At 45.0% G+C, this 24,902-nt stretch overlaps 1 long non-coding RNA gene across 1 annotated transcript; it reads right to left on the bottom strand.

The window, feature by feature from the left end:
- Positions 1–1,212: 1,212 nt before the first annotated feature.
- Positions 1,213–24,530, bottom strand: LOC144589411 (uncharacterized). The gene is made up of 3 exons (XR_013545500.1): positions 24,395–24,530; positions 5,490–5,563; positions 1,213–1,336 (listed from the first exon to the last, which is right to left on the bottom strand). It is a non-coding gene; the product is annotated as an uncharacterized LOC144589411 (long non-coding RNA).
- Between the last annotated feature and the right edge of the window lie 372 nt (positions 24,531–24,902).

Raw genomic sequence — 24,902 nt, 5'->3', positions numbered from 1 at the left:
CCATAGAAGACTGAAAAGCTTTGTATTATAATGATACATAGCACAAATAGACCCTTTCAACCAAAGGTGTCATTCCAGGCTTCAGCATTACAGGCAGAGCCTAAAACAAAGATGGGTGGACTTCAGATTTGGAAGATCTATTTTTCTCTTTTTCTTTGTTTTACTAGAAACCTGAGTTATACTAATTAGAACCTAAGGAAAATGACAGATATTCAGATTTAAAATATTCTGAGCTCAGGAACTTGTGCAACCAAAATGGAACAGAACTCCTGGTCCTTCCACACCAAAACCAACCCATGACTACTGCTTATGCAGCTGGAAACAAATCTGGATTTTCCTTCCTCCCCCTGTACATAGAATTAAGTGTCTGCCAGTGGAACAACACCACTGAGTAGTAGCCACAGTTCTATGGCTCATATGTTGGCAGCAATTTGCTATTAAGCTCTATATCACTCTGATCCTTTTCCCGATTGGTAACTGGACTCACACTGCAGTTCATCCAGAGAACATAAATGTGCAGCTTTCTCTTGTGTGTCTTGGATAAGAAATAAGTTACATGGGGGTGGGGGAGTGGACTAGCTACCTCCCGAATGGCTCGTGCGCATAAATCCAACAGTTAGGCTCACAGCATCTGAAAGCTTCAGCCCATTTAAGATGCTTCTTTGGACTGGGGAATGAAGCTGTTGGTTTACCTTTAAGCTTCCTCTTATTTAAAAGGTCATTCGTCAAGTTCAAGAGCAAGTCTAACTGTTTTCTCTCATTTAAAGACACAACTTATTATATCCAGATAAAGAAGCAAGTCATTCATGGAAAGAATCAGTGGGACCTAGAATGGAAATTTTGCATGGTAGCTACCTACACTCTTTTTATTCTTGGGATGATCGGGGGGGGGGGGGGGAAGTTCTATTATTTGTTTTAGTTCATGGAGGGAAGGGGGAGGACTTGGGGAGGGGGACTTCCACGAACTCTGTAGGGGGGAAAATGTCAAGTCACTATTGACTAGTCTGTGAAGACATCTTCTAAACCATGGGAAAACATGGAGAAATTGTTAAGACTCACTGCTTTCAAAACCATTTGGGGGCGAATTACCAAAAAAAGAGGGGGGGAGACGGGATGCAATTTCTTGCATTGTTGGTCTGAAAGGCTATCTATTTATCATCTCATAAGACAGCTCCAATGATCTTTATCTGCTTTGCCCACTTTCTGACCCAAATTCAGGGTTTTTAATGGAAAATTGCAGTCAGTTTGATTGATGAAATCCAAAGATGTCTAAAACGGCACCAAAGAGCTCCAACTGTGCAGACTCCAACTGAGGGCTTCAATGTTGGCATTGTTCCTGCAGGGTGAAAAAAAAGTGGAGAAAATGAGCAAAAGTTAGGGAATTTCTGTTTAAGAAAACTGCAAATTTCAATGAGGATCTCCCAAACCATTCTCCTTATTCACACAGGGGCAAAGTGGGTGAACGTCCCAGTGATTTCCCACACATAGGGACAACAAAACTCTGCTTTTCAAGCATGCTGGCTTTGTAAAATGCTAAATAACCATTGCAGAAAGAAAGAGAAGTGACTCTCTTGTTAAAATCAAATATTAAACAGAGGTTTGGGAAAAGAAGCTGGGTCCAAAAGGAGAAAGGGCTTTGGGATGGGTCCAGCCCAATTTAAGCACTTAAGTCCCATTCAATGCAGAGGCAGGCTTCAATGCATGCTGTACAGCCAAATTGTATGACCATTTTTGTTGTTGTTTAGTCATTTAGTCGTGTCTAACTCTTCATGACCCCATGGACCAGAGCACACCAGGCCCTCCTGTCTTCCACTGCCTCTCAGAGTTGGGTCAAATTCATGTTGGTAGCTTCAATGACACTGTCCCACCATCTCATCCTGTGTCATCCTCTTCTCCTCCTGCCTTCACACTTTCCTAAAATCAGCATCTTTTCCAGGGAGTCTTCTCTTCTCATGAGATTGCCAAAGTACTGGAGCCTCAGCTTCAAGATCTGTCGTTCCAGTGAGCACTCAGGGTTGATTTCCTTTAGAATGAATAGGTTTGTTCTCCTTGCAGTCCAGGGGACTCTCAAGAGCCTCCTCCAGCACCACAATTCAAAAGCATCAATTCTTCGATGGTCAGGTTTTTTTTATGGTCCAGCTCTCACTTCCATACTTCACTACAGGGAAAACCATAGTTTTGACTATTCAGACTTTTGTTGGCAAGGTGATATCTCTGTTTTTTAAGATGCTGTCTAGGTTTGTCATCGCTTTCCTCCCAAGAAGCAGGCGTCTTTTAATTTCGTGGCTGCTGTCACCATCTGCAGTGATCATGGAGCCCAAGAAAGTAAAATCTGTCACTGCCTCTATATCTTCCCCTTCTATTTGCCAGGAGGTGATAGGACCAGTGGCCATGATCTTAGAGTTTTTTTGATGTTGAGTTTCAGACCATTTTTTCCATCTTTTCTTTGCAGCATCGGACTTTCCTTTCACTTCCACGCACATCCACAGCTGAGCGTCCTTTCGGCTTTGGCCCAACCACTTCACTAGCTCTGGAGCTACTTGTACTTGTCCTCTGCTCTTCCTCAGTAGCATGTTGGACAACTTCTGACCTGAGGGTCCCATCTTCCAACGTCATATCTTTTAGCCTTTTGTTTCTGTTCATGGGGTATTCTTGACAAAGATACTAGAGTGGCTTGCCAGTTCCTGCTCCAGGTATATGAACATTTACCTAGAAATAAATCACACCGAGTTCAAGAGGACATACACCTTACAGCCAAACGTCAGGCAAATTTACTCAGACGTAAGCTTCACTGACTTGAAATCATTATTCCCAAACAAGCATGTTACATCACAGTTCTGGGCTGCTCTGCTGAATGAAGCATGCCTTGTTTGCTTTTATCTCTTGCAACATTCTACATTTTTTCACACCATTTTCCACCAGGAAAAGGTTTGGCACGGTGTAAAATTGCACCACTTCTGCTTAGGCACTTATTCATTTATTTATTTAAACACCGTGATAAGTAATGAAACTTTCCTCAGTTGGGTACAGCTTCTTTCAGAACAGCAGACTGTGAACCCAATGCTGACAGTACTAAACATATTTACTGTAATATCTACTGGCCTCAGTGGGAGTATTAAGCATATGTTTTAAGTTGCTCCCATGGTGACTTAGGAGAGATTTAAATTGGGTCAACAAAGTGCAACTCTTTGCCCACTCAAACGTGTGCAAACTTAGATGGCCAGTTTCCTGGAGGGCACTGCCCTTTTCACACCTGAATGTGGAGCGAGAGATAGGTGTTTGAATCCCCATGTGCCTCCTGTGAGTAGAGCCAGCCTGTGTAGCCTTGGTCACAGCCCCCCCCCCCCAGAAGAAGGAAAAGGTAAACAATTTCTGAATATTCTCTACCTGGAAAACCCTGCAAATGGCTGCCATGTCAGAAATGACTTCATGGTACATTATGTTAGCTTTCCTTGCAGTGTTTTTTCCCCCCAGATTTTCTATATTTCCCACAGCAAAAAGACCAAATGCTTCTCTGACCACTTAATGGTTATTGTAATATGCCTTAAAGTCACCTCCAATTTATAGCAACCCTATGAGTGAGAGATCGCTGAAATGTCCTGTCCCCAATAGCCGGGCTTAGCTCTTGTAAACTCGAGGCTGTGAAGTAATTTCATCTGATATTTGGTCTTCTTTTCCTGCTGCCTTCAGCTTTTCCTAGAATTATTGTCTTTTCCAGAAAGTTTTGCTTTCTCGTGAAATCCCTAAAGTATGACAACCTCTGCTTTGTCATTTTTGTCTCTAGAGATAGTTCAGACTTGATTTGCTCTAGGGCCCAGCAGTCCAGGGTATCTGCAAAACCCTCTTCCATCACCATATTTCAGATGAATCAATGTTTTTCCTGTCAGCCTTCTTCACTGTCCAGTTTTCATACCTGTACATAGTAATCAAGAGTACAACAGAGCAGATGATCTGTTGTACCTTCTGAGTTTCAGTCTTCTGATTTCTTTGCTGCACTCTCCATTTAGATTTATGGTAGAATACAAACACTTTCAATTTCTTTATTGCTAATATTAAAGTTGCTTAGCTCTACCTGAGTGCCAATTTTTGTCTTAATGTTGAAACTGCAGTCCTGCTTTGGCACTTTATTCTTTTACTTTCATCAGAAGTCGCTTCAAGTCATTACTGCTTTCTACCAGAAAGATGGTGTCATCTGTGTATCTTAAATTACTGATGTTCCTTCCTCCAGTTTTCATTTCTCCTTCATCTGAATCTAGTTCAGCTTTTTGTGTTATGTTCTATGTACTGATTGAAAGGGTAAGGAGAAAAAAAATGCACCTTTGTGTGACAGTTTTGCCTACAGAAAACTGTTCTGTTTCTCCATATTCTGTCCTAAGAATCTCTTCTTGCCCACTATAAATGGTTCAAATCAGGGCAATCAAGGGCTGAGTCACACCCATTTCTTTCAGAACAAATCTATAGCCTCTCATGATCCACACAGTCAAAAGCTTTGCTGTAGTCCATAAAGCACAGACTGATCTTCTTCTGAAATTCTTTGGTCACTCCAATATTTGCAATATGATCTTGAGTACCTTTTCAAAATCCAACTGGAATATCAAGCATTAATCACTCCAGATAAGGCAAAAGCCTTTGTTACAACACCTTTAGCATCACTTTGCTTGCATGGAAAATTAAAACAATGGTCCTATAGTCACTGAACTTCTTGGCATCACCTTTCTTGGGAACTGGAATGTATACTGAACTGTTTCCAGTTTGTGGGTCATTGTTTTGTTTCCCAAATTTGTAGGCATATTCTAGTTAGGATTTTGACAGGTTCAATTTCTGTGGCTTGAAATAGTTTTATAATCACCACATCTACTCCTGGTGATTTATTTCTTCCTAGTGCTTTCAGAGCAGGTTTCACTTCGTTTTCTAGAACAAGTCTAGGATTTGTCTTTAAAGAAGTCTGTCATTCTTTTTCTTTTCTGTATAGGTCTTCAGTATACATTTTCCACTTTCTCTTTATTTTTCCTTCATCTGATAGTGTGCTTCACTGTTGGCCTCTCAGCATTCTCAATCCAGGCTTTAATTTCCCTTTGATGTCTTAGATCTTCTGGATACTATACCTTGATTTTCTACTTGTGTTGTTCTCTATTTCTTTGTACTGGTTATAATAGTACTGTAGTTCCCTTTCTTTCTACATGACTGTTGCTGAAAAGCTGTGTTCAATGTTCTGACCCTCTTTGCACCACATTTTACTTTTCTTCTCATCTTCCCTTTACAATTTTAAATGTTTCTTCCATCATCCATTGAGGTTTTTCTTTTCTTTTTACTACAGTTTTTTTTCATTCTGCAATAATATCTCTGTTCTTCTTTGTGGTCTCTGTGAATGCACACCAAGGGGTTTAATCTTTGCTTGCACAGAGGTCTCAGGAATATTCTAGAGCTCAAACATGCATTCGCTAGGACCGCCCCCCCAGTACAAGTGGTCTGCCCGTCATGGTGATTACCTCAGTTGCTTTTTGCTGCCGCTGAGGTCTCATCTTCTTCTGAGCTCTCTGTTAGCGCAGATTGGTTCTTTTTCCTGAGGAGGCATAATACATCGTGTCATTCTTATTTAGAAATAGACTGTTCTATAATACTTTTTTTGTTACTCCTTTGTGTTTTTCGGTCGTTTTACCACTTTTTTTCATAATCTGCCCCCCCTTCACCCTTCCTTCCTGCCTTTTATGGCCCCCAATAATATCTCTGATTTGAATCCAAAGTTGATGGTCAAGTTAATTTAGTAATACAAATCTGTTTTTTATGTGGACTTTTCATCAGGAATGTTGTTTCAATTCTGTTTTGCCACTAGGATTCTTTTAGTGTTCTTTTTTAGCTTTACTATTTGATATTAATAGTTCATGATCAGTACCACAATCTGCTCCTGGTCTTCTTTTGATGAGGAAACTACAGCTTTTTCATCTCCTGCTTTCAATTTCATAGTCTATTTGATTTCTATTCTGGACATTAGTGATGTTCATGTATATAATCATCTTGAAATATGTATTTGTGATAAACAGATTGTTGGCTTCACAGAACTCTACAAGTCACTCCCCTGTTTTGTTTCTGACCCTCCAGACCAAAATGTCCAATAACATTTGGTCCTACTTTTGTGTTCCAGTTACCTATAATTATAAAAATGTCTTGTTTGGTGTGTGATCAATTTCCTACTGGATGCTCATATAAAAGCTTTTGATTTCATCTTCTTCAACATCTGTAGTTGAAGTATAGACGTGAATAACAGTTATGTTGATGTGTTTTCTCAGAAGTGATTGATATTATTTGGTTAGGTCTTGCATTATAAGCTAAGTGTCAATACTGTATCTTGCCTCAGTATTAGAGCCATTTCATTTCTTCTGAGTTTGTCATTTCTAGAGTGTAATTGTCTGACTGAAAATATCCCATTCCAGTCTACTTTACTTCACTGACACCAAGAACTGCAATATTTTAAAGTTCCCTTCTTGCTTTATTGTTTCTAATTTACCTTGGTTTGCATTGTGTATTCCGTTTGATGTGTTGTGCACCATTGGTCTTTCCATCACCTCTATGCATGTCAGCCACTAGATGTGCTTTCGGCTTTAATCCAGTTGTGTCATAAGCAACATCACTATTTGTACTTCCCTTTGCTTTCTCCTAGTAACTAATTGAGTGCTTTCTGACCTGGAAGTATCATCATCCAGCACTATCTCTTGTTTAATTTTGCATTGTTTCATTATAGGGTTTTCAAGGTGACAAACATTCAGCAGTGGTTTACCACTGCCTTCTTCTGCTCAGTACTAACAAAAGTTACCTTGAATTTCACTATGATTGTCTGTGAAAGATCCTCCAACTACTGCTGCTGCACAATAGCTGCCCTCTAGAGATTTCTCTGAGCCCATCACCATTGGAACTATCCATTCTCTTCTACTGATGTGGCCGTTACTCCTGGCAAAGGTGAATGCATCTTAGTCTGTTGCCTCAGCTGTGAACCTTCTGCCTTGGGTGATTCTCCTATTTGTCCAAGCTTGTAATGGAGTCTAGCCTCCTGATGACATTGCTCTCTGACTCAAACCCCCTCACATAGTTACTGGCAGCTAAGAATGTTGAGCTAAAATACACTAGTATTTTTTGGTCCCACTCTTTTGCCTGTACGCTGTTGACATATGGCCTCCAAGAACATCTCTGACATTGATTTGGGCCATTGGACTGTAGATGGTTCCCTGTTCTTGACCCCCATAGGCAACACTTTTATTCAGTAAGAATTAGAAATCTCTTTGCAATATCAAACATGCACTGCTTATGGCATAGCTGCTAAATTACTACCACACTCACCACACTGCCTTGTACAGAACTGTTTTTCCATTTTAGTTTGTCCTCATAGTATTTATGCCTCCAGTTCTAGCCACTCCGAGTCCAAAGGAACTTGCCAATTTTGGCCATTTGTTTTTTTAAAAAATACCTTAAAATCTCCTGCCATTTGTAAGAGCTACATTCAGTAGGAAAACCACCAGCCTCTCATATTAGTGCTGAAAATAAGCAGCCTCTCAAAGAGAGAGAGAGAGAGAGAGAGAGAGAGAGATGGCAGGAAATCAACACATTTGTTGATTTGGGTAAACTCTTGTTTTAAAAATGAACTATATTTTCAATTCATTCCCACACTTGTAAAATATTCATTCTTTTTTTTTCTTCTGGACTACAATTCCCAACAGTTATGGTGTCTTGGGGATCCTGGGAGTTGTAATTCTCCAAAAGGAGATTCTCTAAAGACTCTAGACCCTTAAGCATGCTTGTGGGAGGAAAGCTCACTTGCCCGATGGCTGGTGATGCCACCTTCCCTTCTAGTAGCTTGGAGAGCACAGCTCCCGCCTGTGTTGCCAGGGCTTGGCATTAGATGAATGAAGGCCCACCCCAATTCCTGTTCTTTAACAGGAAGGGAGAAAACAACAACAACAACAGCTCAGGAGCTGTCTCTTGTCATTTTCCCCAAAGGGGCCAACGATAAATCTTTCTTCATTTTAACCACGATTAACCCCCCCATTCTTTTCTCCCCACCCCTCCTCCTCCAGGCAAAGGCAGGCTGCTGTGTTAAGCTGGCCCCCGATGTGCCAAGGCTCTGGACCAGCTGCTCCTAACGAGAGACAAGCCCTTGTCAATTAAGCTATTGAAGAGCAGGTCCTGGGAGCCTTGAGGGCAATTGCAGCAGCCAAGCAGTGGGCAGCCCCTGCAATTAGTATCCATTTGGAAAGGGACCTCCGGGCCACAAATGCACAGGCGAGCAGGCGAGCAAGGGAGGGAGCGAGCTGAGCGCAGAACAGAATCAGAAACGCCATCTAGCAGCTTCAGAGAGCTGGGGAGCGGAAAGGGGGAGAGAAAAAGACACGGGCTACAGTGATATTGAACAGACCCCCAAGATATGAGAGAGCACGAGAGAGCGCCAATCTTTCTGGAGATGGGAGGCTTATTGCTTCCTATTCTCCTCTGTGCTGCAATTTACAGGGAGGCAAAGGAAGGGGGGGGCAAGTAAAAATAAACAAGCATCACTGGGGAGGAGAGGGGGTAAAGATGATCAATGGGCACATTCATTGGCCTCAGAGCAGAGGGTTTTTCTCCCTTTGTGACTGGGGTGTCACCTCAAGGCAGCTGGTGGCACGCAAGGCTCCCACGGAGTTGGCCTTTGGCCCAGGGAGAACTGGACAAGGCCAGGGGAAGAGCTGGTGATGGCTCAGGTCAGAAAGGCCAAGGCGTCAGTAGGCCAAAGCAGGCCTGCAGCTGAACAAAAAAAAACCCCAAAGAGGGCAGGGGAGTCTGGGGGATCATTAGTGGGGTGTGTGGCAGGGGGAGAAGGTGTTTGTTTAAGTCATTAAGAAGTTGGTAGCTAGGGATAGAGGGAGGCCGGCTGGCCGAGGGTAACTGGGGCCTAGACTCTGTGACCTCCACCAAGTTCAAGAACAGAGCAAACAAGTGTAGGCCATTAGGAACAGCAGTCAACTCAGAGGCTACAATGGAGAAGGAAGGGGACAAATGAGACCAGGCTTCAATAGTGGGTGGGGGGTGGATGAGGCAGGAGGGGAGAAGCAAGGGCAGGGGGTCAATGAAAGTCAACAGGAGAGCAGGCTTAATGATGGCAAGAATTTAATATCAAAAATCCATAAATCTGCTGGCTCCCAATAGGCAGACAAGGAGACAGCCTCCGAGTCAACATTCCCTCAGCTTTAGGGACCTCCAGGAGGTCAGCAGGAGCAACAGTTCAGGTCATCTGGATCTGAACGCAAATGTGAAGGACAGAAGAAAAAGCACCCCTTGGAGGCAAGCTGAGATAGGGCTACCACTGGGGAGCATTTCCCTATTAGGATGTTTACCATTGCTTTTGGATCAGCGGAGAGTATTTCCTTTGCTGTAATATCCAGCAAAATGAGAAATGAGATGTCATGCACATGAAAGAAAGCCAGCTTTGTATACAGAAGGAAAATGGAAGCTTTCAGCTACAAAACAAAGATGATGAGTTCAGACACATGCAGACTTGTATAGAAGCTGAAAAGGTTAACATGCAGGCCTGCTGCCCAAGAATGGCCTCTTAGCAACATTGCCTTCGTTTCCCTTGTCAGAAATAACAGAAGTTACTTTTCAGTGTAAAAAGTACTTCATAAGAGTAGCAACAGTAATGGTTTCTCAGCAATCTCCACTTCACAAGAGACTCTTGCTGATTTTATGAGCTCAAGCACAATCCACACTTCCTTTAAACCAGAAGTGGTGAACCTGTGACCTGCCGGATACACTATTGATAAAGTATCATCTTCTCTAACAATGAATCAGGTTGGCTGGGCCTAATGGGATGTGGAACCCAACAATATTTGAGAAGACACATATTCCCCACCCCTCTATTAAAACAAAGGACTTGGCATCTGATCACTTTTAATCTGCTCATCTGAAACAGGATTGTGAGCAAGAAGATATGAAAGAAGAGAAGAGAAGAGTGAGAGTGAGCCGTCCCCTCAAACGTCTGTAAAAAAAGGAAAAGATAGAGAAGTTGAAAAGGGAGAGATAGCGAAAGTTATAACAAAGATAAAAGGGTTAAAGGCAGGAAAGGAGGAAGAGGAGGAGGAAAAGAGGGAGAGAAGGGAGCTGGACGTTTTCCTAATGTTGGAGGAAGGGAGGGAATCAGGGGAGATGAGGAAGGTGGTGGTATTGGAAGAGGAATGGCTAGAAGCAAAAGGGCAACCGAGAGTGTTCCAGATCCCACAGAAGGGGATAGGTTTTGAAAGTCAAGACTGCAAAGAGACGGAGGAAAAAGGTCGGAGAAGGGAAACCAATTACAGTGGTGCCCCGCTAGATGATTACCTCGCAAAACAGTTTATTCGCTAGACGATGAGTTTTTGTGATTGCTATAGCGCTTCGCAAAATGGTGTTTCCTATGGGCGATTTTCGCTGGATGATGTTTCGGTCCATGCTTCACAAGACGGAGTTTTTTCGGGACCATTTTTCACAAGACAACAATCTTAACAGCTGGTCCGCGACTCGCAAAATGGATATTTTCGGGACTGTTTTTCACAAAACAGCAATTTTGACAGCTGATCACAAAACAGTTTTCCTATGGGCAGTTTTCGCAAAATGACGATTTTCCCCATTGGAATGCATTAAATGGATCTCAGTGCATTCCAATGGGGAACCACATTTCACAAGCTGATTTTTTTTTTTTTTTTTTGCAAAACAGCGATTTTTGTGGAACAAATTAACATCATCTTGCAGGGCACCACTGTATTGAAGGACTGGGGCCAGAGGAATTGACAGTTTTAGTATACCCTCAAGGATGAGGTCCTTGGAAGAGGGTGATACAACTGGGACTGCTCCGACGGCATGAGAAGCCACCCAAGGGAGAATGGTCATGTCATCCCTGCTGTGGGACAATCTGTGCGGTAAGGAGTGGCTGTCTGAGAAGACGGATGGATCAGGAACGCTTCGGCCAATCTTTCCGTTAAAAGGAGACAATTATGAGACTACGCTGCCTTTGTCATAGGCTGACGTGCCTGTTAACATTGAATCTGTTGACCCTGTTGAAGTTGTGGTAGAAAAACCTATTAGTTTGGTTAATAAAGAATTGTTCAAAGAATCTCCTCTCTTGTCATTTCCTGCCAAAAATAAGGAACTGTCTTACACTGACAAAGCACCCGATCACAAGGATTAAAACCACCATTTTGAATATACATTGGCCCTGTCAAACTCAGCAACATTGACTTCTGAAGAAACATGAAAGTTTACCAATATCTAGGGTGAATAGCTTTCTGGATTTTGCCATATCAACCTTAATCACTTCACTTCTATCCTGATTCCCACCACTGCATTTGGATTTCTCTCCTTGCTCAGCATAATGGTACCTTTCTACTAAACATTTGGCCCTCAGAAGGCCACCTATTTATAAAATGCAGGGCAGTATACAAATACCAATGCAGAAATGGGGGATGTAACCCTCCAGATGTTGTTAGACTACAATTCTCATTAGCACAAGCTGCCTGAACTATAATCCAGTGGCATTGGCCTACTGTTATCAGGACGCTATGCAAAATGTAATACTGTACTTCTTTTAAATGACATCTCATTCAGGTTCTTCCAATGCACACACCCTGATATCGCCCTTTCTAGATATCCTTGGACTTGTCTCATGTTCTCTGTCCTTTCCTCTGCAACTCAGGGCCAGACTGAGAGGCTTCGGTAACAGTATGACTTACCTACTTCAAAATCACAACAACTCTATCTGGTAGGTCAAGCTGAGAAAGACTGATTGGCCAAAGATCACCCAAAAAGTGTAATGTCTTGTGGGAGGGGGGACTAAAACCTAGATTTTCCAACTCCTGGTTCAATGTCCTAACCACCATACCACACTGGCTATCAACAACTGAAATAAAACAAACAGCAGATTACTTTGTAAAGCTGGCAGGGCTGAGCTCCATAGCCGGCACTGCTTTGCCATTCTTTTTGGCTTTCAATCAATACATAAAAATTATGCTTGAGAAAAGATGCAGAGGCAGTGCCTAGCGAGTGATTTATGATTTATGATCAGCTCCATCTAGATGTATGTTTAGTGCCCTGTATGATACAGATAAATTGTGTGTGCCAATCATGCATTGTGAGATGGGCTGTGAGTGCATTACTTATACTGCTTCTAGTGATAATAAGAGAAATAAATGCATATCATTATTTTTTTAAAAAAACCCTGAACAAATGGAAGGAGATAGGCATTGGAGAAACATACACCCTTGCTGCAGGTGTCATACGCAATCTTCTGATTTCCACTTCTCTTATGATCAGGTCCGAGGCAGGGTTGAAGGTCCAGTGGTTTCCATGTTGATCTCCATTTCCCACCAGCCTTCACTATTGTGGTTTGATGGGAGTTCATCAGCCTCTAGAAGGCCACAGGTTTCCCACTTCTGCTCTAAGACCTTTTGAGCATCCATGACTTCTCTTTCTTCACTGTCTCTTAAGGCTGCACAGTAAACTGGGAGTTAAGCCCCAGTGAATTAATAGAATTTATGTGCGAGTAGATAAACATACATTGTACCCTAAGCCAGGAATGGAATTCTAATGAAATTCTAATGCAGAAAGAAGGTAGGCCTGCCAGATGATGAATCCACCATGACAAGGCTAGCACACTCTAGACCAGTGGTTCTTAACCTTGGGTAACCCAGGTGTTCTGGGACTGCAAATCCCAGAAGTCCCAACCAGCACAGCTGGTGGTGAAGGCTTCTGGGAATTGCAGTCCAAGAACACCTGGGTTACCCAAGGTTAAGAACCACTGCTCTAGACGAGCACAACATCTCACAAGCATATAATATGAAGGAGAACAATGGGATGTATACAGCCACAGGCACATGATCCCATTCATAGACTATATGCATCAGGTCATACAATATACATCCACGTGTCGTACTGTCTGTGAATTAAGCATTTGTATTAAATGGGACAGAAAAAAATCTGACCCATTTTACAATAGAACATATTGGTGTAAAGTAATGTTAGGGTGTTGCAACGAAGAGTCGCATGGCAACATATAGACTTAGAAGAATATTATGGCATACAATTTCATGGATTAGAACCCCCTTATCTTATGTATATTATTCTGAGGGAAGGGACTCCAGCCAATGAAAACTTATGGTGTAATTTATTTGCTAGTATTTACGGTGCCACAAGACTCCTTGCTGAATTTCTACACTTGTTTTTTCCTGTAACACAGATTAACACAAGTGGCGTGTTAAATACTACTATCTTTAAAGCAGCTGTGCTGCCCACCCTTCCATAAATTTTGTACTTTCTCTAAACTAGGATCTCCATTCCAGCATTTTTACATGATGCTCCCAGCAACAGAAAGCCCAAGAGCACTTTAATGCCTAACATATTTATTATAGGATGAGTCTCTCCCTCTCTCTGCCTGTCGCTTCCTCTAAGTTTCACTTTTCCCATGAAACATTTGGCTTCCTCTTTTATTCATCTCTACCTAAACACAACTTCAGTGCATGTAACTGTTATTTGCTCATCCCCCACCCACTGCCCTTGTTGCCACTGTGTGCATGGTTAACTGTTCCTCTTGGATATTTATTGGATTTCAGAAGACTTGGCTGTGGTTTAAGGCCTATACTTATTTTGCAAAAGCCTATTTTATTACTGCTAATATTTTTATCCAGCTGCATGGGGTAGTACTAAAGAACTCCTGAGACATAACTGCAGTTAGAAATGTGTGTGTGTGTGTGTGTGTGTGTGTGTGTGTGTGTGTGTGCATCTATATCTATATCTATATAATCTATATCTATATCTTGACCCCGGTACATGAGGTCACAGAGACACAGACACAGCATGGAAGTTATTTGTGTCAAATTGGCTTATTGTAAAGGCAAGCCAGCAATTTGCAAGGGAGAAACTCCTTGGGGCTGCCAGTGGACCAGCATGCAGAGGTCAGTGGCAGTCCAGTCTGCCTGGCAGCCTTCAGGAGACACTAATTGTCCCATGCCTGACACCACGTCAGGGGGACTGGAGTGGCTCCATCCATCTCCATCCACTTAGTGTGTGTGTTCCCAGCAGGGCTTGGCCTCACCCAGACTGGGGAGAAATAATTCCCAGCAACATTTATTCATGGCTTGTCATGGAACTGCCCTCTTCCTTTGTCTCCTTCCCAGGAAATTAAGAAACTCAGTCAGACTGCACTAGGTTTCTGATTTTAATAGAAGAACCCAGTATACTATTTCTGACTACAGTCAAAACTGGATGCTCAAGGGGGCAGGGGGGGGAAACACCTACAATGGTGTGGTCAGAATTAATTTGTGCTACTTTTGAGTCCTTGCATCTGTTGTCATTGTTGGGGCTCAACCCTGGAATACATGGAGTAACGACAGAAGAAAAAGGAAGAGCTTCTGTACAGGCGGGGATTATATTTCTGAGCAGTGGGTCACAAAAGTTCATTGCAGAGCAGTAAGACTTCATGGTATGTCCTTTTAGAGAACCTTAAATGATGTAAAGTTAAACATATCAGGACAAGAAAGAAGACTTTCAAACAGATGTTTCTGTTTGTGTGATCCAGTGGCAGCTGGTGCCCATTGTGACTTGTGGGCCGGAAAACACAGCGACCAATGGTGGACAGAGCCAGCAGTGACAGGCATAGCGGGGGATGACAGGGGATACACACACACATGCACATGTATGCGCACACTGGCTGGGATTTGAGCAGGAGTTAACACAGGTGGGGGAACCTGATCTGGAGTCAGGCAGGAGGGGGCTGACTGCTATAGTTTGAGTTAGAGGTGGGGTGGTGTCCCATCTGTCCCAAGGAACCGGACAGCACTGTTGTGAGCACTGAAAAATGCAGTGGTTAAGAGAGTTGAACCAAGGAGATTCAGGTTCAATTCTCCAGTAAACAATGAAGCCCTTTTTTGGCCAGTTACTACTATCACCTTAGCCTACTTCACAGGGTTGTTGTGAAGATAAAATAAAGGTGAGATAAATGTGACAAATATATGAACAGAAATTAAATGCAAATTCTTTTTTAAAACTTGGTACCCACAAAAGTGACATAATAGAGATCCTTCTTCCTGGGAGTTACAGATGTAAAAACAACATTTTATTACGTCTGAACCCCATTAAACAGATTTTATTATGGGATTCAGGCAATGCATATAAATCCACTTTATATTAACTATCCAGGTACTACAACCAACAAATATTATCTGGAAGTAAAAATCACTGAAATAAAAGGGAACACATAGGTCAAACTGAAATGCTGGACTGTAAGCATATTCCATGTTGCAACTCAGGTCATGTCCACCTTAGAAACACCTTAAATGATCTAAAGTTAATCATGATTTACAGTGCAACCCCATGTGTGTTGATTCAGAAAAAAAGTCCTATTGAGCTGATCATGTGAGTACAGAATCAGAACCCTAGGCTGCAGTTCTAAACCCATTTTCCTGAAAGTCAGTCCCATCAAACTTCCTAGGCTTACCTTAGGATAGACATGTACAAGATGACACAGTAAACCCTCCTGAATCAAAAGGAAGGGTCTGCGGTATTTTCAATTCCTTCCTGTTGAAATCAATGTAACAAAAAGTTGAATCCCATGTACTCTCACCTGGATATAAGCCCAAATGAAGTGAAGGGGGCTCACCTCTTAGTAAGTACATACATATATGGAGCTGTTGGACAGCTCAGTGGTTTGTGTATCTGTCAGAGGTTGGGAGTTCGATTCCCCACTGTGCCTTCTTGACGGGAGCTAGACTCAATGAGCCATAGGGTCCCTTCCAGCTCTGCAGTTTTAAAGCGATGAATTATCCATTCATCTGTTTATCTGTAGTTGTTTGTCGGTCTTTACATAGACAGACCCGCTTCCCTTAGTCCTGTTCCTCCCCATCATCCTAAGTTTTTAAAACTCCCCAAGATACTAATCCTAGCTGCTCCAAGTTTACTTCCCCCCTTCAATTCCCCCAGGATCCTCTAAGTTTCCTGTTAGCCTCCAGAGCTACCCAGTCAACCTCATCATCATACATACATACATACACACACCCCGTCCCCGGGGGAACCCATCTGTCTCCTCTGGCAGAAAACGCCATAATTCTCCATGTTATTATTATTATTGTGATGATTATGAGAGATATTCTTCCGTTTGGACAATGTCCCTGGGCCGGGAGTCATCACCGAAGCGACACTAGCCATCCATCTTCCCTAAAGGGGAAACAAAGCAAAAGGCCTGCTTTGAGCTTCTCCCAAATTCTTGCCTATTTTGAGAAGGGCTGCCCACAATGGCCTCCTTTATGAACCCTAATGGTTATGTTTATGAAGCCGGCGATGCCAGTGTATGAAGGCAATTTTATGCCTAATTAGAAAATGATGCGATACCCCAAGGGGGGCGAGCCAGAGACAAAAGGCGACCTGGTTCTCCCGGGCTGCCTCCCCTCCCAAGGCAAACGGCGGCCTAGCCTTAAGCCGGCGGAACTCCTCCGCGTTCAAAACGGGGCGCCCTCCCTTCGCTCCCTGCTTTCAACGCCCCTGGTTTCTCCCTACGGTTAGCTAAGGGTGCCGTGCAACGGCGCTCCTCAGGCTTTTTTCCGATCCTTGTGAAAGCATCTTTTTTTTCCCCGGGGGGAGAGATGGCGGATCCTCCCTCCCCCCGCCTCGCGCTTCTCTTCCCCAATTTTATCCAAAGGGGACCTCACCTCTGGGAAGACTCCAATAACTGCATCCCTTCTCCCCACCCCCGTTCCCCACTCGATTAAGGGATAATTTTTAATATATATGCAATAAATGTTCACTTTGTTAGATTGAATGACAGACAATAATATCGGTAGAGCTTCCTCTCCATCCATTACGGGCAAATGAGGCTCGCCGAGGACATATTTGTTTTTGATTAATTTATTTGCAGGCTCGCCTTGATAAAGCAATAACGATTTGGTTAAACTTGACATTTGGTCTTCGGGGGGTTATCAGACAAAATTCCCTCTCGTTTATGGAGTGGTGTTGGAAGAGGGGGGGGAGAGAGAAGAAGAGGGAACGGGAGCTAATAAAGATGTTTTTTAAAGGGATTAATTATTAATTGGTTGCAATTAATTGCTTTCCTTTCTCCGCGCTGACAAAACAGCACCTTAACAGCGTCCTCTCTCGCGCACACGCCCAAATGCTGCACGAGGTGAGCTCCTCCTCGTCCACTGTGGGACAGAGAAGAAAATGAGAATATCGTCTTGAACTCTTGTTATTGTTATTTTCACGCCAGACCCGGAACAGGGCGTTGCCGTGAGAAGCGTGCGGTCTAAGTGGCGAAACCGCCGGTGCTCTTGATGCATTGAGCCCAGAGTAATTTTCTCATGGGTTTTCGTTGAAATCCTCCATAATAATTTGGAAAACGCGGTTGCTCTTTTAAAATCCGGTTCACATTTCAGTGATGGCACTTAAAACCGTTTTCGTTTTCAGTCGGTTTGCAGTCAGTTCAAATATGCAAAACCCGCATTCCTCGGGAAAAAAGGGTTTGAATTCTTTCAAAAAGGAAGAAAGCGAGAGAGCAACATTTAAAAGCGATTGCCTTCCGAACGAGGACCGGGATGAAACCGGTTTATTTGTGCCTCCGATTGCGCGCAGGCACGAGCTGCATCTCTCCAACACCAGAGGAAAGGGAGGGCGGCCGGCAAGTCCTGGAGGATTCCGAACTGCCTTCAAAGGTAGCTGCGGGGCAGGGACCTCCAGGCTGCCGGCTCTCCTGCCGTCCGAACTGAACCAACAGGAAAGTCGTTGGGCCTCGGTGCAATCACCAGCCCCAACTGGAGTAAACCCATTGAATCAAGCGGATTTACGTAAGAGCAAGTTTACCATCTGGCAATTGAGCAGTTCATTTGGCTCTGTTCTCCTTCGAATTAGTGGTAACCGGATTTACGACATCGTCTGAACAGCCTTCCAGATGCTTTCAAAACCTCTCCCCTCCCTCTTGCTTAGGACTGCAGCCCTAATCTAGTAGTAAACCAAGACAGCGCGGTTCTGTGCACGTCCCACCCGATTCAATGGTCCCACTTTATTCGCACATTACTAAGTATGGAAGTGTGAATACTTGTGAGTAAATATGTATACGATTGAAGCCTGAGCACCACCTTCCCGCACAAAAAAAAATTGTAGCGCACGCTGCTCGTCCCTTTATATATGTTTTATCGCTTATGTGTGTTTTATCGATAAACTCAAGCGATTTATCGAATAAGGTCCTAAGTAATTAACCCTAACCGATTGATCTTTTCATTTAAGCGGAGTACTCGTGCTTTTGCTCCATCCTAATACATCACCAGAGCACCAAAATATCAGCCTAGATGACTGGGGTGAGGAGTAGGGGGGGAAAACATGACAGCTGTACCATTTAAAGCACAGTCGCATAGCCTGCCTATCTGGCCGGTCAAATGTTGGGACTTGCTGAGTGGACTGGGGTTTACCCTCCTTAAAACAGAGTCTATGATTACATATGGACGCTAGAAAAGTAGTATTATAGGGTCGCAGTGCTATACAGGTACCCTCAGAAGGCCGTCCGTTAGGGATACGGTTAGAGAACTGATCAATTCATTGTAAGATGATGATGATGATGATGATGATGATGATGATGATGATGATGATGATGATGATGATGATGATTAACAGCAACAGCAACAGCAACAGCAACAGCAACAGCAACAGCAACAACAACAATGTGGTTCCAGAATCCATATGGCTCCAGAGGATATACTGTAAAAATGTGCCTTTGACTCTCCTTCTCTTCCCGGCAACAATAGCATCTTTTCACGCACACTAATCCACTATACTTTTATTTAATTAATATACCAACACATCGCTTAAGGCTTCACCCTCTAATACTCAACTGCCCCGCGATATTTCTTGGCTCGAGTTTTGGGCTCGCCAGAAGCGAGCGAGCCAAGGGAAAATCCTCGCCCTTGACGGTCCGGGGTGTGTGCTTTGTTGTGGCAACTTTGTTTGGTGGCCTCTAAAATGCCGGGTTTCTAAGGGCGTCCTTTTTTAAAAGCTTTGCTTAAAACAAACAAACAAAAAACAACCCCCTCAACCCCTGACATAATCTCCAATCTGAAAGAATATCAAAGTTTTTGGGACAGATGAGAGGTTGGAAACAGACAGGGGGAAAGTCTAAGACAGCAGCGTTTGACGGGGGCGGGGAAGAGAGACTCTGAACGGATCGTTTGAACAAAAGGCCTCGAGAGTAAATTAATTGTGGCTGACGCTACATAATAATCCGGAATAAATCCGTTCTTTTGTTCTTCCCGCACAAGCAGCGCGCCACACTTCAGGCAGGGGTGTCTTCTCAAGATTAATCCCAACACGCAGGGTGGCATCGCCCTGACCACGCCGTCGGAATCCCCAACATCGAGGTCGGCTCCTTTGCGCACCCACAAGGCAAACATTATTGCAGCGTCCAGGGGCGCGGAAGCCCTTTCACAATCCCCTCTTTCACGCGCCCACGAGCACAGGCACACACACACACATCTCAAAGGGGCTTCTACTTGCCAGGGAACCCGGCTGATTTCAAGGGGAGTTCCCCTCCAGGCGGCGGCCCCTCTCCAAGGCGCGGTTCCCCTACTCAGCGCCGCTTTCGCGCGGCTCCCTCGGCGCGTGTTAGATTGTGAGCGCCTCGGGGCAGAGACTTGTGGGTCTACACGAGCTACAACTAGGCAGCTGCTCCTTGCTTGACTTTCAGGAGACGAGACAGAGTTCAAAACGAAGACGCAGCATTTAATGGTCCCGTTGAGAGCCTTTTTTTCTCTCTTTAAACCATTCCCCGCGCACGGTTGGAAGAGCAGGGTGGTTGAGAAAGGCGTTCAGGAGCTGATCCGTTTACGTATGTGGTTTTGGTTTTCTTTTTCACGCGTGTAAGGTCTTTGAGAAATGGAAACTGACCATTTTTCCAACCGTTGGATTCTATTCTCCAAAATAGGCTTCGGAATATTCCTCGCGCCTGTTGCCCCTGCGTGCTGGACCAGCGGCAGGTGTGCAAGGCATCCCGAGGGGGGGGGGGTTGACAGGATCGTGCGGAGGATCTTTCCTCTGCCTTGTACATTCTTTTAGGGAGGGATCCGTTTGTGAATAATTACGCCCATCGGATGAAGGTCCAAGCGATCGGCGTAAACTGCAGTCCCATATCTCTAAAACCATGACCTTCCCTCCCTCCCTTTTCATAATAGTCGGCCACAACTTCGTTGCGAACAAAGAGAAACCCGTTTGGCCCCTGGCAGGAAGGGCCCGCTCGGAGCTAGAGAGGCGGTGGAGGAAAAGACGGCCGCAGAGCGGGTGGGAAAGAAGTCGATCGCGGAATATGTAGCAACCAGAGGGGGACCGATCCTCTCACCAAAGGGCAGGACGAGCAGGGTATTGGTGGGCTAGCGTTAGGGTCGGATGCTCCAGGCAGCAGGCCTTGGGGGTCCTGGATGAGTATCAAAGTATTAAGGATTTGCTGTATTATTAACGCATTTTTACTGTGGGAGGAGGAAAAGCGCTCATTTAGTTGACTGCTTCTTGTGCCAAAATACATTTCGCTGGGTTTGGCCGCCCTGTCTCTGGCTTTTGCATTCTTTCGTCGTTTTGTCTGCACGCTTTTTTTTTTTCTTTTTTTTTTTTTTTGCCTCAGGCACCAAAATCTGTGGGCCAACCCTGGGGGAGGAATCTCAGCTGAGCTGAAGTGTCAGGATTTTACCGGGCAAATTCAGCTCAATAGGATTCAAAGTCCACCGGTAGGGACTTCATAAAAGGGAACGGGACGGGACTGGTCTCGCTCCAGGACTTTGTGTGTTGCGTCAGGCGGCTTCTCGGCTTTGCCCCTCGGAGTTTGTGGGCCGCGTCCCAGAGGCAAAAAAGCAGCATGTTATCAAAGGAGTTTGATGGACGCGTGAATGCGCTCCGGGCTGATTCCAAATATCTTTTTTAAAGGAAGGGGGGGAGCATGCCAAGGCAAAGAATTAAGATAATTTACAGCGGTGTCTCTCTCACTGTTTGGAATACAGCTGTCGTGTCTGTTTAGGACGAGCCGGATCGAAGTACAAGAGATCGCGGGGTTATGGTTTATAGGGAATTGGCAAAAGAACCAGCGTCCCCTCGGCCAGGAGAGCAGATTCGAAAACAGGTGTGTGCGTGCGTGCGTGCGTGCGTGCGTGTGTGTCTGTGGAGTAGACAACAACCTCTTCGCAATTCTGCGGAGTCCCGATCCGCAACCACTTTATACCGCGCCACTAGGACTGAACCACAATCGGGACTAGTGCCTTGAAATCCCAGATTGCTTAGCCTAGGCAGATGGTATGTTTGGAGCAGATTAGAGCCGACCCGGAATTTCTGCCTTGTCGCTCAAAAAAGGAAGGTCCCCTGCAAACCCGAGGAATTACCCATCTCTACAGATGGACATCGGTTTCCCTCGGTTTGGGATATACCTGAACGTCTAAAGGGGAGGGCAAACCATTAAATCTCCATTTAGAGATTAGGAAAGGGGTCTCGGGATGTCGCTTTGAGTTTTTTTCTGGGCCCAAAAGGAGCCCGCCGGCCGGCCGCAGTAAAGCGTGTCGGCTCCGATTCAGCCGCCCATTTCCTAGTGGAACAGAAGAGCTTTGCATAGGAAAGATTTGCAGCCAGCTTCTCTGTTGGCTTCCTCGCGAGCAACTCCCACGGAGGTCCGTGGAACCTCCTTCCTGCCACGAGTAGACGGAGGAGGACTGCCGTGGCCGAGCGGGGCTCTTCAAGATCCCATGGAAACCAATGGCTCCGAAACGTGCCCTTTTTGGAGGCACCGAGACACCGGAAAAGGGGGGGGAAAGTATTTTTTAAGGACATGGATCGGGGTGGTGGGGCGACCCTCCGCCCCCTTTCGCCCTTCTTGCGTGCCCGACTGAAATAAGCAGGTTCATTCCGTTGATTTCAACCGGACGCTCCCAGCGCTCCGAGAAGCCGAAACCAAGACGGGTGACTGCGGGGACACACGCATTTCCTAAACCGACTTGGCCATCGTTTACATGGCGCGACCCTCCTTCCTTCCTTCCTTCCTTCCTTCCTTCCTTCCTTCCTTCCTTCCTTCCTTCCTTCCTTCCTTCCTTCCTTCCTTCCTTCCGCAAAGCAACCTGCGGCTGCTCAAGGCCTGAGCCGTGTTATTCGGCCACCAGCCTTTGTGTAGTACAGCCGGCTTTAATCCTTCACCCCTTCCGAGTTAGGCCCTCCATCGCTGAACGGCAGTCCGCCCGCCCGTCCCTCGGGGACCTGATCCCGGCTTCCTCCCTCGCCTCCCCAGAGAAGGCCCCTCGGAGCGTCGCAGAGCCGGTGGCGCTGGTCTTGCCCCCCGTGGCCGCCCCTGCAACCCCAAGGAATGCCTTCAGGAGCCGGCTGCGTTCTCCCCCCCCCCCGCCACCGCCTTCTTTTCTCTCCCCCCCCCCGCTTTACATCTCCCTTACTCTCCCTTTCCCTGAACAGCCACCGCCACACAAACTCCTTGCCCTTCCTTGTTACTTTCGGACTTTTTTTTAAAAAAAAACGTGTTTTTGGAAGGCTGTGTGTATGTGGAGGGAGGGAAGGATTCGGGTCCTTTTCTGGACTTTTCCCGCCCAGAGTCCGGTTTCGGGGAGGGGGCGGGGGGAACCACGTTTGTCCCCAGAGGTCGCCTTTGGTTCCTGGCGGGTGAATGACAGCCTTTTGTTTCCCTCTCGCTCTTCCCTTAAAAAGGCCGGCCGGCGGGCGAGCAGAGAATTCCGTTCTCCTGTAAAGGGCCGGGGCGGCCGATGGATCCTTTTTCGAGACACAAGCGCCGGGATCCTGGAGGAGAATCCTCTGCCGTTCCCGATTTCTCCTGTTGAGCGTGCATTTCGCTTTGTGCAGAAAGCCTGACCCAAGAAAGAAACCTCGGAATGCGGGATTGTTTAAAAGCCCCTCCTTGCACCACCCCCCCCCCCCCCCAATTTGGTGGACTGGCGTCCCTTTGCAGTGAATTATTGCTTTGGCAAAATCCGAAACCATTTCACACACTTTTCCAGCTGGGTCGATACAAAAAACGCGTCTCTCCTCCCGGATGATAAACAAACATACTGTACATACATCTTGCTATCAGTCAATATTTCGCTTTCGCTTTCCCAAATAACGGGGATCTTTAAAACTCCGTTTTTTCAGTCTTAAAATGCGAGATAGCCGAAGTGAAGCTTAATTGCTTTCTATGCGGATTAACCGAAGGTAAAGAAACGCTATTTCCTTGTAACGCATTTAGAGAATCAGAACGAAAAAGACCAGTTTTTAACACAAAAACCGCTTTTAAATGCATTTGATGGGTCAAGGTGTTACAACTTTTGATTCCTTCGTACTTGAACCCGCTTCCCGGCATCCTTGGTTGAAGACCCGACAGAATTCGCTTCCCTGACGATCTATGTTCACAGCCACTACTGTTTATTAAAACAAGCAATCTACGCCATCAAACGGAACTCCTAATAATTAGTCTCCAATGTTTAGTTTGCAGAATGAATCTTTCCGTTATTAACCTGCTGCGCTTCATTACATTCTGTGTAACGGGCGACCTGCTCGAACGTCCAATGGAAAGAGGGGGGAAATGTTTTTAGTTGCTTCACAATCTACCCCGTTGAAGTAAACTACACAAACCCTTGCTTGATTGCTTTCCCCCACCCCGTAAAATAAAATATAGGGCTTTCAACCGATCCATTATCGACTTTTAAAGAGGAATAAATTTTTTTCCTTTTGTTTGCCTGCACGACTCGGGCCTCTAATGTTTTATGAAATACCCCGAGAGATCGAAATGTCTGAGTTCTTCGAAAAGAAGGAGGGGGAAATGCTCCCCCCATAACCATGGGCAGATTAGGTTTGAATAGATTTTTGAATTTAATATTTTAAAAAGAGCACTGTTTTGACAGATGCCTGGGTAAGGTTACGGGACTCCTTGGTCTCGGAAGAGCACAAGCGATAAAGGCAGCAGCGCCTTCTTATCTATCTTTGCTCGTAAACAAATCCTACTGAGCTCGGTGGAACTGACCGAAGTAAGCGCGTACGCATAGGATCGCAGCCGCGTTCCCTTTGGATCGCTCCAAGTTCGTCTGACCTCTGTGCCCCACAAGGGGAGGGACCAGTGCGTCCCCCTTCCCAAGAAAACAACCGCAACAAAATCCAGACCCCAAACCGGTTGAGCCTCTGAGAGGCTCCCTTATTCTCCGAGGAATAGGGATTTATTTCTTTATATATTTATTGGACAGGGAAAACCAACCTAAGCCGAAATAGCAGTCCCTGATAATGGCTGGAGACTGGGAGAGCAGCTTTCCAGGGGCCGAGATCAGATTTCCTACATTGACGGCAATAAAAGCCGAGGCGGTGGCGGGGGGGGGGGGGGACAGAAGAGAGATAAAGGAGGATGGGTACTTACATTGCAAGCGTGTGCCTTCTTCGCGCACTCCCCTACCTCCTGCGCGTATACATTTCTCCTACAAACAAGTGGAAAATTTTGCATCCTACAGCACCATTTTATACATGATGAGCAGTCAGTAATAGGATTATTAAACAAAAACCGTCTCAGGCGCTGGCGTTAACCTCTCTCTCTCTCTCTCAATCTCTCTCTCTCTCTTTTTAATGGCTAATTAGGTTTTGCACAGGAAAAAATTAGATTTAACGTTGCTTACATTGCCTGCATTTTCAGTGGATGCTACCATAATTTGGAGGGCCAGGACTGGTAAAACAATTCGGAAAGATAATAAAAAAATTAACTGTTTTAACATATATTACAGGCTCCCTATCCTAGGATAAGGCAAAGAATATTTTCATGATCGAATATTATATACATAAAACTAATTATCTTGGGCTTCTGCCGTGATCAATTTACAGCTTAGAAAAGAGGAGAGCGCTGCCCTCTAGTGGCCGAATGGAGGCAAACACTA

The sequence above is a fragment of the Pogona vitticeps genome, chromosome 5 (genome assembly GCF_051106095.1).
Source record: "Pogona vitticeps strain Pit_001003342236 chromosome 5, PviZW2.1, whole genome shotgun sequence".
Classification (NCBI taxonomy): domain Eukaryota; kingdom Metazoa; phylum Chordata; class Lepidosauria; order Squamata; family Agamidae; genus Pogona; species Pogona vitticeps.
Note: the sequence above shows the minus strand (reverse complement) of the source record. Positions and strands in the feature narration are given on the sequence as shown.